General features: G+C 44.6%; 1 long non-coding RNA gene across 6 annotated transcripts; it reads right to left on the bottom strand.

The window, feature by feature from the left end:
• Positions 1–924: 924 nt before the first annotated feature.
• Positions 925–10,276, bottom strand: LOC112271092. 6 transcript variants are annotated; one of them, XR_002963933.1, is made up of 7 exons: positions 9,746–10,276; positions 9,569–9,674; positions 8,951–9,459; positions 8,798–8,867; positions 8,636–8,707; positions 8,384–8,490; positions 925–1,246 (listed from the first exon to the last, which is right to left on the bottom strand). It is a non-coding gene; the product is annotated as an uncharacterized LOC112271092 (long non-coding RNA). The 6 variants fall into 6 exon arrangements; XR_002963932.1 differs by having other exon boundaries at positions 8,951–9,568; positions 9,622–9,674; positions 9,746–10,274; XR_002963934.1 differs by having other exon boundaries at positions 8,951–9,568; positions 9,662–9,674; positions 9,746–10,272.
• Positions 10,277–16,778: the final 6,502 nt, after the last annotated feature.

The raw sequence follows: 16,778 nt of genomic DNA, 5'->3' as shown, positions 1-16,778 counted from the left end.
ACGGGTTGTAGTTTTTTTCTATCTTTAAATCATATCCGTTATAATATGGATTAACGGTGGAGATTATTTAGCCCATGTGGGCGAACGGGTTACCAACTTCTATGGGTCAAAGCAAGCCCTTTAATTCAATTCTTTATTCATTAAAGAATGAATCAAATCTCTCCAAGTAGGATTCGAACCTACGACCAGTCAGTTAACAATAGACCGCTCTACCAGTGAGCTACCGAGGAACAAGGAGGGATTCCCCCTCCTAGGGTTCAACTCCCGCTCTCAATCCATGAATAATTTGAGTCCGAAACTTCTTTCGTAACTCCCAGAATTTCTTCATAGTGGCTCCGTTCCATGCCTCATTTCGCAGGGAAGCCCAAAGTGGCTCTATTTCATGCCTTCATGTCATTTTTTTTTAATTATATAATAAATTATGAAACATTTGAAAGCATAATGCTTATTTTTAATTCAGTAACGAAGAACGTGGGTGTCGCATGTTTCTTTGTAAAGATGGTTCCGGGTGTGTGTTTGGTTTTTCAGTTCGGTTTCTCGGTTAATATGGTTTGTATATTTCGGTTAATACGGTTTTATATAAAAAGGGTTCGTTTTCGAGTATAACCAAATTAATCAAAGTTAACGCGAATTCCTAAAAAACACATTCCATTGCTTGTTCTCATGATCTCAACATGCGACTTTGTGGTGCACATTTTTGAGTCACTTAAGAAAATAGCACACAATGTCCGTCTATGCTTCTTTTTTGAGTCAATTAGGTCTGGGGGCGCGCCCTCCTTGGATGAAGGTTTTCGCAGATTATATTGTATACAGGTAGACACTTGCTTGATCCTCCCTGCACGTCCTCTTGGTAAACAACCCAATTTTTGCACAAAAATTACATTTTCTTTGCTGCGGCTTCTCAGCATTCAACACTTGCATGAATGAAGTAATTGAAGACACAACAAATTATTGCCATTTATTTGCATCCCAAAAGCATCAAATAAGGATATGCCAAAATCACTTAAAACACTTGTACATTGCAATTGAATAACTTTCACCTAGAAATCCTCTACCTAAATTGCAAAAGCATACAAACTCTACCAATGGAATTTGTAAAGCAGAATGCTCAGATACTTCCAAATTCAATTTCTCAGGCTGTTAATTCTATGACTATGTCAGATCCTGAAACTCGTGCACCTAAATACATGGCATTGTCGTTCGTGGCAACTCGTCAACCTTGCAACTGCATTGAACCCAAATTAACCTGAAATGTGTGCAAGATGTTAGGGAATCATCCAAATATCAACGTCTCAGTCAAGAATACAAACACCTATTTTTTTATGGAATACAAAATGCACCAAAAGTTAAAGCATGACTGAAAATCTTGTTTAGGCTGAAAATAAATAACAGAAGCAGCAAGAGACTAGTTTAGGCATTGTCTGACTTGGTGGGGAGTACAGAACATGCATTACTATTGCCACTATTGCTGAAAGTGAAGCCCACTCATTTACCACACTAAACTTAGGCCAATGCAGTCAGAAAAAGAGGTAGGACAGCTTGCACCAGTTGCACACTCAATTGCCACAATAAGCCACAATATCTCATCCAGAAAAGTTTATCCTAATTTGAGAGGGAGCATACAGAAGCTGCTACTGTAATCTACAAACAGGGAACCACTGAATCGTTTCTAAGACCAGACAGCTTGTCCTAATTCAAGGGGATGCTGGCTCATGAGCACACAGAACTTGAAAAACAACAATGAAAATTCATACATCCATGCCCTGTCTACTATACCAGAAGGCACCAAACTATGTGAAAAGGACCAGGGAGCAGGACACACTAGGTAACACCTCTACCATCGAGATAACATCCTCAAACATGGTGTCTTTTGTTAGCAGAGGCACAAGATAGACAAAGTTTTCAAGGTTCGCCTTTGCTACATTAGTTCCTATCATTTCAATTAGCATACATTATTTGCTCCTAATGAGAAATTTAGACACATCTTGCTCAAATTATATGCAATGGAGTTTTAAGTCCAAAAAAGCACATAACTGACAAAGGTTTCAAGGTTCTCCTTTGCTACATTAGTTTCTATCACCACATTTATTTGATATATCTGTGAAAAAGACAAAACAAACTACAAATGATGCATGCATACTTTTTGTTTTTCTTGCAGGATAGTGATGAAATCTGAAAACTGAATTACCAAGACAAACATGACAACACGAGCGATTGATCATTTGAGTCTCCTGTAACTTGGGCAGTGCTTGGCAAAATTGCATGGTTTGTTCTCTAAATTACTCACCTAGATGCATATTGTACAAATCGAAATCCTCTAATTCAAAATTTTGCTAGGAGATGCAACTTTTAGTCAAATAGTTGAGTGGCTGAAAAGGCAACTAGTTATCACCGAAAAATATATGATAAAACAAGTTCTAGTGAAAATTGACCCTCTAATACAATTTCTAGTCAATGGTTGACAGGTCATAAAGCAACTATATGATAAAGCAAAAAAGGCTAACTAGTATAGCAACTTCTAATTCAAAATTTTGCTAGAGATGCAACTTTTACTTAAAAATGTAAAATGCGAGTGAAGTTGGAAAAGTTGCTCAAAGAGACTAAAGCAACTTATAATTAACACACCCGACTACCCGAGCATTTTTTAAGCGACTACTAGGCAAAGTTTGCCTAATCAGTCATGCAAATTGCAACTTATAATTAACACACCCGACTACCCGAGCATTTTTTAAGCGACTACTAGGCAAAGTTTGCCTAATCAGTCATGCAAATTGCAAGAAAGGTTCAAAAAGGTTGCTCAAAGAGACTAAAACCAATTTATAATTAACAACACAAGCATTTTGAAGTGGCTCCAAGTCAAAGTTCGTCAAAAGGTAGCCTAAAGGGTGGTGCAAAATCAAATTAAAAAATCCTGATCAACTTCAACTTATAATTAAAAAAACTCATGAGTGGTGGAGCGAGTGCTAGTAAATAAGTAGACTAATCGGTAATGATAATGCAACTCCTATTTGGAAAAAGAATAGAGTTCAATTAGATAAAAGCAACTTATAATAAAGAAAAAGAAAAAAGAGAGAAACACCTGCTGCTCAAGGTTTGCTTGATCAGCGATGCAAAAAATATTCAAAAACCCTAACAAGGCACCTATGTTAGACCCTCTTGTTAGAAGTTGATTGATATGATTCATTTACTAATGACAAAACCCTCAAAAAGGGATAGATGGCAGCAAAATGCCTAACAAATAATTATAACCAAAAAGTACAGCAATCAGTGCAAAATAAAACCAAAAAAAAAATTGTTGCTTCATGAATAAAAAAATCAGTAGGAAAACGCTGATGAGCAAAAGATGGCAGCACTGCATGTGGATTTTATGCTTGATGAATAAAGCAACAAAGGACTAGTGAACAGAGTCAACATATCTTTGTTAAAATGGTTGAGATGAGCAGCAACTTATTTGAGTTTTGAGGACGGTTTTCCGCGGTGTGTAGTTTATCAGAATCCATCCACGCTTGGGTGAATAACTTCCTTATGTTCGGAATTTTTGATTGTCCATTTTCAGGAGGTGTCCTCCCATCCCGTATTTGTGCATCCATTAGTAAAGCCCGTGCGCTGACAAGCGGGCCCCACCTGTCAGATCCATCTTCCCGGATGGAAGGCGCCGGCAATCATCTCCGCCGCGCCGTCACCTCCGTGCTCCCCTCGCCTTTCCTTCCGCGTCCCTATAAAGCCCGTCGCACCCTCGTCTTTTCCCCTCTCTTGCTTGACCGAAACCACGCGCCCATGCCGCCCTATTGCTTGCCGGAGTAGCTTCGGCCGCCACCGCATTTTGGGTCGCCGTCGGTGAACCAGGAGGTTAGACGCGGCGTCATTTCCCCTTTCTTTTCGTCTCTTCCTCGCGCATCTTTTGACATGGTTCGTCTCTTGTTTGGTGCATCGAAGCCCGAAGTTCTTCGACGACCCGAGGCTTCGCCACCGCCGCTCCGTCGACCTAGGCGTCGCCTCCGACCACGCCAAGGAACGCCACCGCCGTCCTTGTCCTCGACGCGCTGCACCTCCACGGTCGTTTTCCTAAAGCCGGGGGCCACCGGAACATCCGCCGCCGTTTTCCCGTGTCGCCGCCAACGCCTCTCCTCACCGGAACCCTAGCCACTGCCGGTAAGCCCCAGCTCGCTCTCGTCCGTTGAATCTAGATCAAGGGCTAGGATTAGATCACTTAAAGGCCAAACCGGTATCTCATCCTAGCCGTCCATCCATCTTAAGTTAGATCCGACGGCCACGTTTTATTCCAACCCCGAACCGGTACGCACCGGTAGGATCACGCCACGTGTCCCCTTTTAAAATTAAAACTTAATCCCCGGCCGAATTAAATGGTTCTTTTGCAGAAAAGCCCCCATAACTTCAAACCATTATAACTTTTTACCTGTTAATCCAAAAATTACAAATAATACCTTTCTGGAATCACTTAAATTTAAAATTGAACAACCTAAACTAGATCAAATTGCAGAAAGGCTTTAAATGCCATATAAATCATATTAAAAGATTTATAACTCATTTTTGTATGAAACCAACTCTCAAAATTATATTTTTGTGTCTTCTGTACATTAGGACCAGAGGAATAAACTTTTGAATTATTTTATTTTAGGTTCTTTTTAAAACCTTGTTTTATGCTTTCAAACCCTTTTATTTTGGAACCCTAAAATTTATTTATTGTGATAAAATATTTTGCTTAATCACTATTGACCAGAGAATTAATCTTGTGAGTTATGAAAAACTGAAACCCTATCTTGTTAAATAAAACCTACCAACCCATGTCACATGTTTGCATTGCATCATGGCATATGTTTTTGCTTGTGTGGTTTGTTTGTATGTATTTATTTGCTTCGTTTACTTTATTCGGAGTACGAACCTTGTGATTTTGAGGAGGGCGTGAACACCAACTATAATCAAGGCAAGTTTCATTTTGACCATGAATTCCATTACCTTCTTTATTTAAATCCTTATGCACTAGTGTTGTTATAGATTGCATTGTTAGGGATACTATTTGTATCAATGCTATCTGTGCTTGTCCTAGTAGTGTAGGATATTATTGTAAAGTACTTTGGAAACATGGCTAAAGCATATGATTCATTGAAGTTGCTTTCCAAAGTACTTTACAATATCCGTTTCCTAGTATTCGAGATTTCCTCCCATGTATACTAACATAGCATTGCTAAGCGTACATCTACACACGATGGTTATTGGTGGGGGGGGGGGGGGGGTAATGGCACAGGTACCCTACACTACTAGGACAAGCATAGATAGCATAGATACAAATAGTATCCCTAACAATGCAATCTACAACAACACTAGTGTATAAGGAATTAAACAAGAAAGGTAATGGAATTCATGGTCAAAGTGAAACTTGCTTTGATTGTAGTTGGTGTTCACGCACTCCTCACAATCACAAGGCTCGTGCTCCGAGTAAGCTAAACGAAGCAAACAAATACATACATAAACAAACCACAAAATCGAAAACATATGCCATGATGCAATGCAAACATGTGACATGGGTTGGTAGGTTTTATTTAACATATGCAATCGAAAACATATGCGGAGGAGCTTCGGGTCGTCGACGAACTTCGGGCTTCGATGCACCAAACGAGAGACGAACCGTGTCAAAAGATGCGCGAGGAAGAGAGGAAAAGAAAGAGGGAAACGGGGCGGCGTCTAACCTACTGGTTCACCGACGGCGACCCAAAATGCGGTGGCGGCCGAAGCTACTCCGGCGAGCAATAGGGTGGAGTGGGCGCGTGGTTTCGGTCGAGCAAGAGGGGAAAAGACGAGGGTGCGACGGGCTTTATAGGGACGCAGAAGGAAAGGCGAGGGGAGCAGGAAGGTGACGGCGCGGCGGAGATGGCGTCGCAGGATCGGCGTGGCGAGATTTCCGACGCCTTCCATCCGGGGAAGCTGGAGCGGCTAGGGCGCGCGTGCGCGCGCTGGTGCTGGGCTGGCTCGCTGGTGGGCCGGCTAGGCTGTGGCTACGATCGACGCGCGCGGGGTGAGTCGGACTGGCCCGGCCACATCCTTGATGGACGACTAAACGCCAACGCTAAACAGATGCCCATCTTCTTTTTGAAATGGCCCGTGTAAATTAAACAGTCGTAGCGCCGCCTGGACGACTTGTTTTGCACACTACATCAAAGGCCACTAAAGAGTTGTACACAAACCGCACATAACATGGGCCAGCTAAGCACAGCATTTAGAAAAACAAATTCGTACGCGCCCTATGGCCCATCTATTCCATGGCACATAACAACACAAGTTCATGGACTAGCTACGCCATACTAGACCCAAAATTGAGTTCCACTGCCCGGTCATGGCCCACAAACATTCAAACTTGACGTCCCGATGGTTGGCCCTGATAGCGTGATACCAGTAGCTCGGGAGCCCAAAATTCACGTCCCAAGATATATCTCTTTTGTACAAAAAGAAAGAATCTACTTGTTATTATAGCCTTACAATATTGCTGGATCATTGCAGTGTCCCATCAGAGATGAATCTTGGAGCGAAAGAAGTGAGAACTTACAGTTGCCCCTGTTGAAAAACTATACTCTTAACAGCGATTGCCTATTGAGGTAGTAATCCACAAAGGGTCCTAGTATAACAAGAGACATTGCATGTATTTCTGCAGTCTTGCTCAACAGCTCAAATGACCCAATAGTGACAGATAGGGTGGGTGTAAAACTGCATTTCGGTACTTCTTATCACCCTCAAACTGATGGACAAACCGAGAGAGTGAATCAGTGCCTGGAAAATTACTTGCGTTGTATGGCTTTCAGTGAGCCCTACGGTGCATTTTACTCTATAAAAAATGTGGCTTGGAAGTTTTGGAGGGTGATTACATATGTTAGTAATGTTTCTACGTTGTTGATGAGAAGCTTCTTTTTTAACTGAATGCTAATGAGGATCCTTGTTTGCAAATTATTTTCCATATACACATGGGGTTTATTAAATTATATCATGTTCTGAGGACTGACAATAATTGTTCTTGTTCCAAAAAATGGCTCTTTTCAAAAGAAGTACAATAGCACTCCTGCTATCTACCCTTTCTAGAAAATTCTTTGTGTATGTGCACCTCAAAACATGGCATTCTTATTTCTTAGAATCCAGTGCTTATATGGTGAACTTCATTTGTTGAGATTTTGCATTTAGTTCAGCAGGCCTAATCGTATTAGCAGCACGAGTAAAAGTGCAGGAGGGGTGTAGAAGGACTTACAACTTGGTTATAGTTAGAGAGACTTAAAAGGACTGGATTTGACAGAGTAACAACTAAACAAATATATCTAAACTAAGGGCACTCAAAATGTTGTGACATCAGCTGTATCTATCAGTACTAATGACTATATCTGAGGTGGAAATGGATTAAAGAGGAAGGAGAAATATGTCCCTTATGCAAGATACAGCTGTAGGATGAACTTGAACAATTTGTGGGGTGGGGAAGGGAGAGAGATGTTTATTAGCTGTTGGGCCCATCTATAGATAATATAATCACTATGAGAGTGGTACCACTTGTAGTTTCTAGGTGACATGGAAAACATAGATACAACATGCAGACTTGGGTCTGAACTGCCAAGTTTTACAATGATACAAAAACGGTAGTGGGCCTAGAATGGTCATGTGGCCGACAGACAACAGAGGTGAATCTCACGTCTAAAAATGTCAAGTTCAAGGGAGGAGCCCAACAGATTGATGAGGGCACAAGTATAACACAGATTGAAACACAAGTTGATACTAACAGTAGCTATGTTCACAACAACATGATAAAATTTGGAGCCTTGAACTAGTGTAGGAAGGTAGATCCAAAAGTCAATTTTCATATACTAGTCGGATCAAGTTATATATTGACAAACAAGCTCCATATACTAATCAGATCAACTTATTATCGACAAACATGCTTCATATACTAATCACATCAACACTAGTAAGCTTCGGAAAAAGATTGACTACCAAATTATGAGATGTGCAAGCAGCTAACCAACTCAAGAGATAGCATTCTAATTCTAAATTAATAATGACTTCAGGAGTGCAATAGTAATCGCCTAAAAATGCCTTGCGCTGCCGCTGGTCCCATGTCCATTACAAAATATATACTAGGATCAAGATCGCATAGCAAAACATCAATGTACCAGACAGTAGATAAGATTCTTTCAAATTCAGTTGTATTGCGACATATGTATGCAGGAGAAATAAAAAGTAGACAGAAAATGGATAACTATTCCTAATTCCAGTGGGATGACATTTTACAATTTCAGCAGGACACTTAAGAAATTTCATAAATGCGAGTCAACTGGTTTCAGAAAAGTACAGAAATAGTATTAATCATACCAAAATACTGATAAGCACATACCACACTTTCAAGAACTCCTGGAGGGGGCAACGAGAGATTTCTTGGTGGTGGTGAACAGATCTTTTGTCAAAACGCCATTCTCCAATTTTTCCGTAAGTCAGCTCACCCTATGTTTGCACAAGAACAATCATAAACAAGCTTTCACCAGAAGCAATTAATTTATAGTTCAGCTGTGGTGATAGCCAAATAGATTTTACAGAACTGGATGATCAACAAGCTTTCACCAGATCCGTAAGGTTAAACAGTAGTCACCTTTAACGAATAATCACATCAATAAGTATAATGGATGATGAACGTGTTATCCGATTTCAGGTCCCATGGAGGCTGCAATCAGCATTAAGCAAATCCTTGATGATATGAGCTGCCATCAGCAAACTTTGAAATGATCTATCATGTGACGGAACTACTAAGCACCTGAATCATAAAATCTTTACGGAGGTTGTGGTGCACGCCATGCAATGCACTTGCAAAAGCATAGGCGTACCTACAAATATGAATAAAGAATAATGAAAAAAAGGTGTCACACATGTCAAGTCAACAAGTAATACTACATAAAACTGTACTGACTTTTCCAAGACCCATCCAAAAGCTTTGTCTGTCTCCGCATCCTTTTTCATTTTTAATGAAACATTCATCCAGGTTGGAGCAACCTTCTCAAGCTGGGACTAAAAAGGTTTTGAAGACATCCATAATAGGTGAAATTCGTAACTGTTTGATGTGAAGAACTACATGTACAATATTTTAGGCACACTAGCACAATACCCGTGCATTGCTATTTGCAGTACTTAGAATCCAGTACTTATATGGTGAACTTCATTTGTTGAGATTTTGCATTTAGTTCCAACCGTGAATCAGCAATCTTGTGCTATTTGCAATTATGAATGTCTAATCGTATGTTTTTGAAATTACAGAAACTGAACTTCCATTTCTGAAATTTAGTTTAACATACCAGTACTTATACTTGCTGATTCCAGCCACCCAATTCAGGCACACACAGGGGCATAAGATAGGTTTAGTTTGCGACCAAAATCAGCCAACTCAGATATATTTTTGGCCATTCCTGTAATGGACAGCACCTGAAAGCCACCGAATTCAGGCACAAACAGGGGCATAAGATAGGTTTAGTTTGCGACCAAAATCAGCCAACTCAGATATATTTTTGGCCATTCCTGTAATGGACAGCACCTGAAATTAAAATGCTAATCTATCTAGAGCATGAACACATTGCAGAACCATACAATAATCCCTCGATACAGGGGCGAAGCTGTGCTAGTACACCTGAAATATTCGCCTGAAACAAGAACAGCGGGATAAAACAAGAGAAAGAAAAACAAAAGAAAAAAAGCAAAGAAGAATTCCAACCTGGGCATGGATGAACTCCTCCACGCGGCCGACGAGGCGCGGGCCGCGGTTCGGCGTATCCCGATACATCGTTGTCCGCGGGGATCTCGCAGAGATGGGGAGAGAGGTGGCGGCGGCAGGATCATGGAGAACTGGGGGCGCCGGGATCTAGGGGAGAGATGGACAGAGATCCAGTGTAATCCAACGGCATCAGCTAGTCACAACGACCACGAGCGCACGCATCGGACAGGACAGGGTAAAAAGTAGCTTCGTGGGAATTGGCAATCCGCTGCTCCGCGGTGTAGTCATGCCAGCCTTGTTCGCGGCGACCTGCATCGAGGCCGTGACCCTCGGCCAGGTCCGCGTTTCACTCTTTGGCCTTCCTCTCCCGTTCACGGTGGGAGGCATTCTCGACGCTGCGACGGTTACAATCGGCCGCGCAGTCGGGGTTGCTCATCTGAGACGGCCGCTCCTTCTTCTTCGCTTTTTCACCGTTGTGTCGCCGGCCAGCGTGGAACGAGGCGCTGCATACCTCTTCGGCGACATAGCGTTTTTTTGGGCGGTGATGGTGTCGGCGAGGCGCTTTGAGGTGGGGTCAGCGGCGAGAACGGGGGAAATGGTGGAATTGGCCGCCCAGGCAGAGGGAAGTAGAGGGAAAAAGGGAAGCCGGCGAAAATTTGGAAAGAAATTTGTATTATCTCGCCGAAATGTGTGGCCCGCATTGCCTTTTGGCTTCAGACGGTGCCCCCGATCGCCCCCCCCCCACCACCACCACCAGAGTTGGGTGAGGCCTAGAGGCGCCGTCTAAAATCTTGGGCCGCGCCGGCTAATTTTTAGATTTGGGGTGCTGGGTTGGGTGGGTTTTAGGGCGCCCGCGCCCCCAATTGGCTTTTTTTGTGGCTTCTGACGGGCCACAAATTGCAAACGTCAGATGTATGTCTCCAATATTGACGTTTTTTATGCACAGTGGTACCGAGCGTCAGAAGTGATCCATCATCACTAACGTTTTTTTTACTTTCGAAGAGTCAATGATGATTTTGTTCCTGTACATGTACCAGTAGAGTTACTACTGACTTTTTTAAGCAACCTGTCAATGTTGGTACTGATGTTTTTAAGTAGTGCATCAGTGTTGTAGTTGCAGTAGTAACGTATTTTGTAGTAGTGAATGAGGTGGGTGAGCGAGGCCCCTCCTCTCTGCAGCCTATCCGTCGTCCAACAACGGTCCTTCGCTGCTAGCCAAGCAAAGAATTTGCATTTGCTTGGAGCCCAAGTTTTCCACACCTGAGTCACCAAAGAGTCCGCGGTCAACCCAGCAAATAGATTCTTATACGCCGACTTGACCGAGTATGCCCCATCCGCAGACTAGTTCCACACCAAGGTGTCCTCTCGACCATCCACAAGATGGAAACCCTAGATCCTTGTCCAGAGGTCAAGGAACTCACCAAAGGCCTCCTTCCACAAGTCTGGTCCCACATCCATGAGCTAGGCACCATGCAGGCCATCACAGGCCGTCCTCACGTTCACAACCCGAGAGCGAACGACTGCCACCAGGGAGGGAAACTCGTCCCGAATCCTATAGCCGTCGAGTCATCTGTCTTTCCAGGATAGGGCCCTATGACCATCCCCAATATGAGAAGAAGTTGCCACCTCAAATATGTCTCTGACCTTGGTCGTAGTCTGGATGGTAAACTCCTTCCAAGGTTTCGAGTCGTCCACTCTCTCAAGCCACATCCACCTTGCCCTCAGGGCCGCATTGAGGGGGAGGTTGGGAATTCCCGGCCACCTAGCTCCTTCAGCATCCACACCTCGTCCCACGCCACAAGGAAATGACCACCATGCACCTCCTTGTTGGAGATATGCCCTAGAGGCAATCATGTGATGATGTTATTTCCTATGTATTCATGAGTTAATGTTATTGTCCTTGAACATCATCACTGATATGTACCAATAAATATGTGATTTGTTTGTGAGACTATGTATTCTATGATGTTGTTCTAATGGTCCCTAGCCATTGAGGTTATCCGGACACACAATCTAGACTAGCAATGTGACTCGGTATGATGACTATGTTTCACAAGTCATAGGGCAAGGTGTTGCCAACTGATAGCATTGGACTCGACAATGAGATTGCCGAGTCGGACAGACCCGCACTGAGACACAACGAAATGATTGTCGTTTGTTAGTCAAGTACGATGTTTATGCCAATCCTAGACCTGAGGTCATCGCATGAGCTTGGGATGTGAATCGGCTTACTTAGGGGTTGCCAAAAGCTACTCCGTAGCTAGGTAGTTATAAAGGTAGCTTTCGGGTTTGCTGAGAAGCATGATGCGAGTCATGGTTGATCAAGATGGGATTTGCCCCTCCCTTTCGGAGAGATATCTCTAGGCCCTCTCGAGTGATCAGATTCGGAAAGCATGGCCATGCGACTTGGGTTAAGCGTTAACCCGTTCGAGAATCTGTATCACGAGATCGATAAGAGAGTCGAGCTATACACAAGGATGACAAGTACTCGCCTTGAGCTCGACACACATATTGTGAGGCAAAAGGAATGTTGCATATGGACACATTGTATGGTTCGTCAATATACTTTGTGGTTATTCGGTAGTTAGCACGTGCTGCTAGGCGCCGCTTCTGACTATCGACTTGGGTCGGAACTTGAGTCCGGACTCATAGTCGTGTCCGTCTGACCGCGAACCTGTAGGGTCGCACGCTTAAGGGGATGGGGTCGAATTGGATTGGATCCAACCCGTATCGGGCTTAGACTCCTAACGGGCCTCAAGTGTTGAAGTCCACCAGGGAGGTCTATATAAGTGGAGGAGGCATACCCAGTTAGGGTTACCCCACACAGTAGTGCAGAAACCGGGGGAGACGTTGCGGGACTTCACCAACAGGTTCTCCAACCTCTCCTACTCCATCCCAGAGGCGGAAGAGGCTGCCATCATCAACACGTACGCCATCAACGTCCGCGACCCGAAGATGCGTGAGAACCTAAACACGCACCGGATCCGGACTACGAGGGATCTTTAGGCTCTAGTGCACAAGTGCGCGATGGCCAAGGAAGGGCGCTTAGCGCCAGAGCTTGCCGCGGAAGAAGGGCTCCCGGAAACGCGGCGGGAAGCAAGTGCTTGCCGCGGAACCGGGGGCTCCCTAGAGGCCCACCAAGAAGGCGGCGTCGGCGGGAGCATCGGGTAGCAAACCGGCGGTGGCCACGTGCTGCCCCATCCACACCAACGCCACCCACGACGCACAGGACTGCCACACTCTCCAGACCATCCAGGAGAAGCGCGAGTAGCGCCACGAGGAGCGTCGTGCTACCGGGGCTTGCTTCAACTGCGGGGACATCGGGCACCTCTCCCGAGACTGCCCGATCAACCCCCGCAACGGAGCGGGCCGGGGTGCAGCCGGCGGCGACAAGGGAGAACCCGCGGGGGGTCGCGGTCAAGCCCACGGCGGCAAGGACCGGCCTCCCTGGGGACGCGACAAGCCTCGCGCCGAGCAGCGCGGGAATGACTGCAGCGACGACGCCGATGAGCCCGGCTTCCAGGAGCCCCACGACGTCGCCTGCATCCACGGGAGAGCGTACGCTCTCACGTCTCACGCTGCTGTGAAGCGGCTTACGCGTGAGATATTCGCCCTCCTCCCTAGCGTGGAGGCTCAGCAGCCGTTGAGGTGGTCGCATGTGCTGATCACCTTCAACTCAGACGATCACCCGATTCGTCCCTTGGGATCAGGGGTACTCCCCGCGTGGTGTCGCCGATCATAAACAATGTGACGGTGACCAAGGTACTGGTGGACAACGGGGCGAGCCTTAACCTCCTGTCCGCCAAGATGGTGGAGAAGCTTTAGCTGCCCCTGGAGCAGATGAAGCCCATCGACCCGTTCCGGGGAATCAACCTCGGGGTGGTGCAGCCCATGGGGTGAATTACGGTCCCGGTGACCTTCGGGTCTCGGGAAGCATTTCGGACTGAGCACATCGTTTTCGATGTAGCTCACACCCCGTTGCCGTACAACGGGATTATTGGTCGGCCGGCGCTTATCAAGTTCATGGCGGCGACCCATTGCGCCTACGGCGTGATGAAGATGCCGTCAACATACGGCGTACTCTCCATCAAGTGCGACCTGAAAAATGGATAGGTTTTATTGTGGGCTTAACTTTGATATTTCTTACATGATTGAATATGGAAAATACGACTCTCTTTTGTGTTTGCTTAATCTTGCTCGTAAAGTTGAGAGGAAATTACAGCGAGGGTCTACTACAAATGAGTCGAGCCCACAAGGTAAAGATAAAGATGATTGTGTTCCTGAACTAAATATGACATGTGACGAAATAAATGAGATACATGTTGAATTTTCTGCACCATGTGAAATTGTTGATTTACATGCTGATTTGAGTGCACCTACTGCTGAAATTAATTCTTCTAATGATTTGAGTGCACATATTAATTTTGATATTGATGAGAATGAATATTGTGAGGAAATAGCTAATGTTTTGGGAGAAGCATGTGATGTAGATAAATTTGGTTTAGGTTGTGTCGAGTTAATTACACATGGAGTGATTGAGAACGATCCACCTAATAATTCTTTGTGTTTTATTAAACTTGATGCACCTATATATTTGTCACATGCAATGGATAAAGTTTCTGAGTTAACAATTTCAAAATCTTTTGCTAATGCCCATGGATACACTATTCAATTAATTGGAGAACATGATGTCAACAATAAATTTTGGGTGCATCAGATTTGCATTGCTTGTGATAACTTTCTTGATTTGAGAGACAACAATATTTGGCATATGCTCAATCATTTTGATATGACCTCTAATATTGGTGATAGTTGTATGACAAATAACTTGTGGCATGATTGCACATTGACGCATATTGTAACTCGCCATTTGGTAATTTTAAATTATTGTTCACCTCCATTAGGATGGTTTAATGATGAGAATTACAAATTAAAATGTGATACTTGCCGTTGGAATATGACTATTAATCTTTTGAACTATTATGAGTTTTATTTATGTGAAACATCGAATGTGCAGCATGGGAGTGGAGTTAAAATTGATGACATATACATATACCATGCACACACTTTGTCTATTTTCTCAGTCTCTTTTCAGCACAAACGACGCCGAGGACGGCTTTCCTTTCAAGAAAGGGAGGATGATATGGACATGCTAACCATGGATACAACCATTAGAACCCTAATTGTTGGTGTATCTAATAACAATTATAATCAGGTGAATTCAATTACAAAATGTTTTCAATATGTTACTTGCAAAGAGGCGGAGCTACTATCTTGTGTAATCTTATTATGTAGGCATCTTATTGAACTTTACAAGTCCAAAGTGAAGATGAAGTGTGATAGCCTGCAAAGGGAGATTCAAAGTGAAGCCTATCGAGTCTACTTTCCAACAAATCAAACGGCACATGATTCGGAGCTTGCTAGAGAAAGATATCACGAATTAAAGTTGAATCCGATTCGGGTCCGAGCTGTCAGGAGACCCGAATTTGTTTTAATCACCCAGGCCGCATCCGGAGTCCAAATCAAGCAAACAAGTACTTGTTGGAAAGGTAATTACAAGAACTTTCCAAAGGATCTGGCCCCATCAAGAAATTGGACTCGTGCTGACCGTGACGGACAAAACAAGCTGACGGATCTGTTTTTCTGTTTCCTAAAGAGTTGTAGTTTGTTAGGAAAGTTAGAGATAGAGTTGGATTTCGGCCTCCTTACTCAAGGTGGACGAAAATATCTCTCCCTCCTCCTATTTATACCCCATGAGCCCCCCTATGGAGCCTTGGGTTTTGTTTAGTTAAAAGTTAGCCATCGCTACTACTTCGTGTAATCGCGTGTGTCGGTTAGACCGCCTGTTTTACCGCTTTCGGAACCCCAACTTATCGTCTCGTTGAGACATTGGTTTGATATAGTATATTCGCAATTTTAGATTGCATCCGCTATTTATCTTGTTCTTGCTTGTTCTTCGATTGCTTGCAGGAACAAAGACCTTCGTGGTCAGGTTGATCGTGCCCCCGCGTGATCAATAACCCTCTGGAGTTGGTGTATCGATTGCTAAGGCGCTGCCTCCTAGGTTGTAGTCGGATCGTCAACGTCACCTCCTACCAAATCGATAATTAGGTATCTCATCGAAAGATCGGGACACCCTCGAGGCTATCACCGTCTCCATCGGTGCGAGCCTCGGCAACAAATAGGAACGGGCCCTCGTCGCCTTCCTCCAGGAGAACTCTGAAGTATTCGCTTGGGAGCCGTCAGATCTTCCCGGAGTCCTCAGGAAGGTGATCGAGCATCGGCTGGCAGTGCGGCCAGATGCACGACCCGTCAAGTAGAAGGTTCGCCGGCAAGCACAGAAACGCAAGGACTTCATCCAGCAGGAAGTGGAGAAGCTTAAGAACGCCGGGGCCATCAGGGAAGTGTTGTACCCTTGGTTAGTAAATCCTGTTGTAGTCCCTAAGGCTAGAAATAAATTGCGCATGTGTGTAGATTTCACTGATCTCAATCGTGCATGTCCTAAGGACCCCTTCCCTGCACCCCGAATCGATCAAATAGTAGATTCTACAGCAGGTTGTGAGTATTTGTGCTTTCTGGATGCCTTCTCCGGGTACCATCAGATTAAGATGGCGGTCGAAGATGAGGAGAAAACAGTGTTTTCACACCGGTTGGCTGCTACTGTTACACGTGCATGCCTTTCGGGCTGAAGAACGCGGGCTCGACATTTCAGCACGCCTTGCGCGAGTGTTTGGGACCCCAGCTAGGCCAGAATATCGAGGCCTACATGGACGATATCGTTGTTAGGTCGCGGCGTAGGGACTCGCTCGTCGGCGACCTGCAGGAGACGTTCAACAACCTCCGCATGATCAAGCTAAAGCTTAACCCCGAGAAGTGCACGTTCGGCATGGACTCGGGGCACTTGCTGGGCTTCCTGGTGTCTCACAGAGGAATCGAAGCCAACCCACAGAAGATCGAGGCGATCGAGAAGATGGAGGCACCCCGCAAGGTTAGAGACATGCAGCGCCTCAACGGATGCGTTGCGGCGCTTGAG

Source organism: Brachypodium distachyon, chromosome 2 (genome assembly GCF_000005505.3).
Source record: "Brachypodium distachyon strain Bd21 chromosome 2, Brachypodium_distachyon_v3.0, whole genome shotgun sequence".
Classification (NCBI taxonomy): Eukaryota; Viridiplantae; Streptophyta; class Magnoliopsida; order Poales; family Poaceae; genus Brachypodium; species Brachypodium distachyon.
This window is presented reverse-complemented; position numbering and strand designations above follow the sequence as displayed.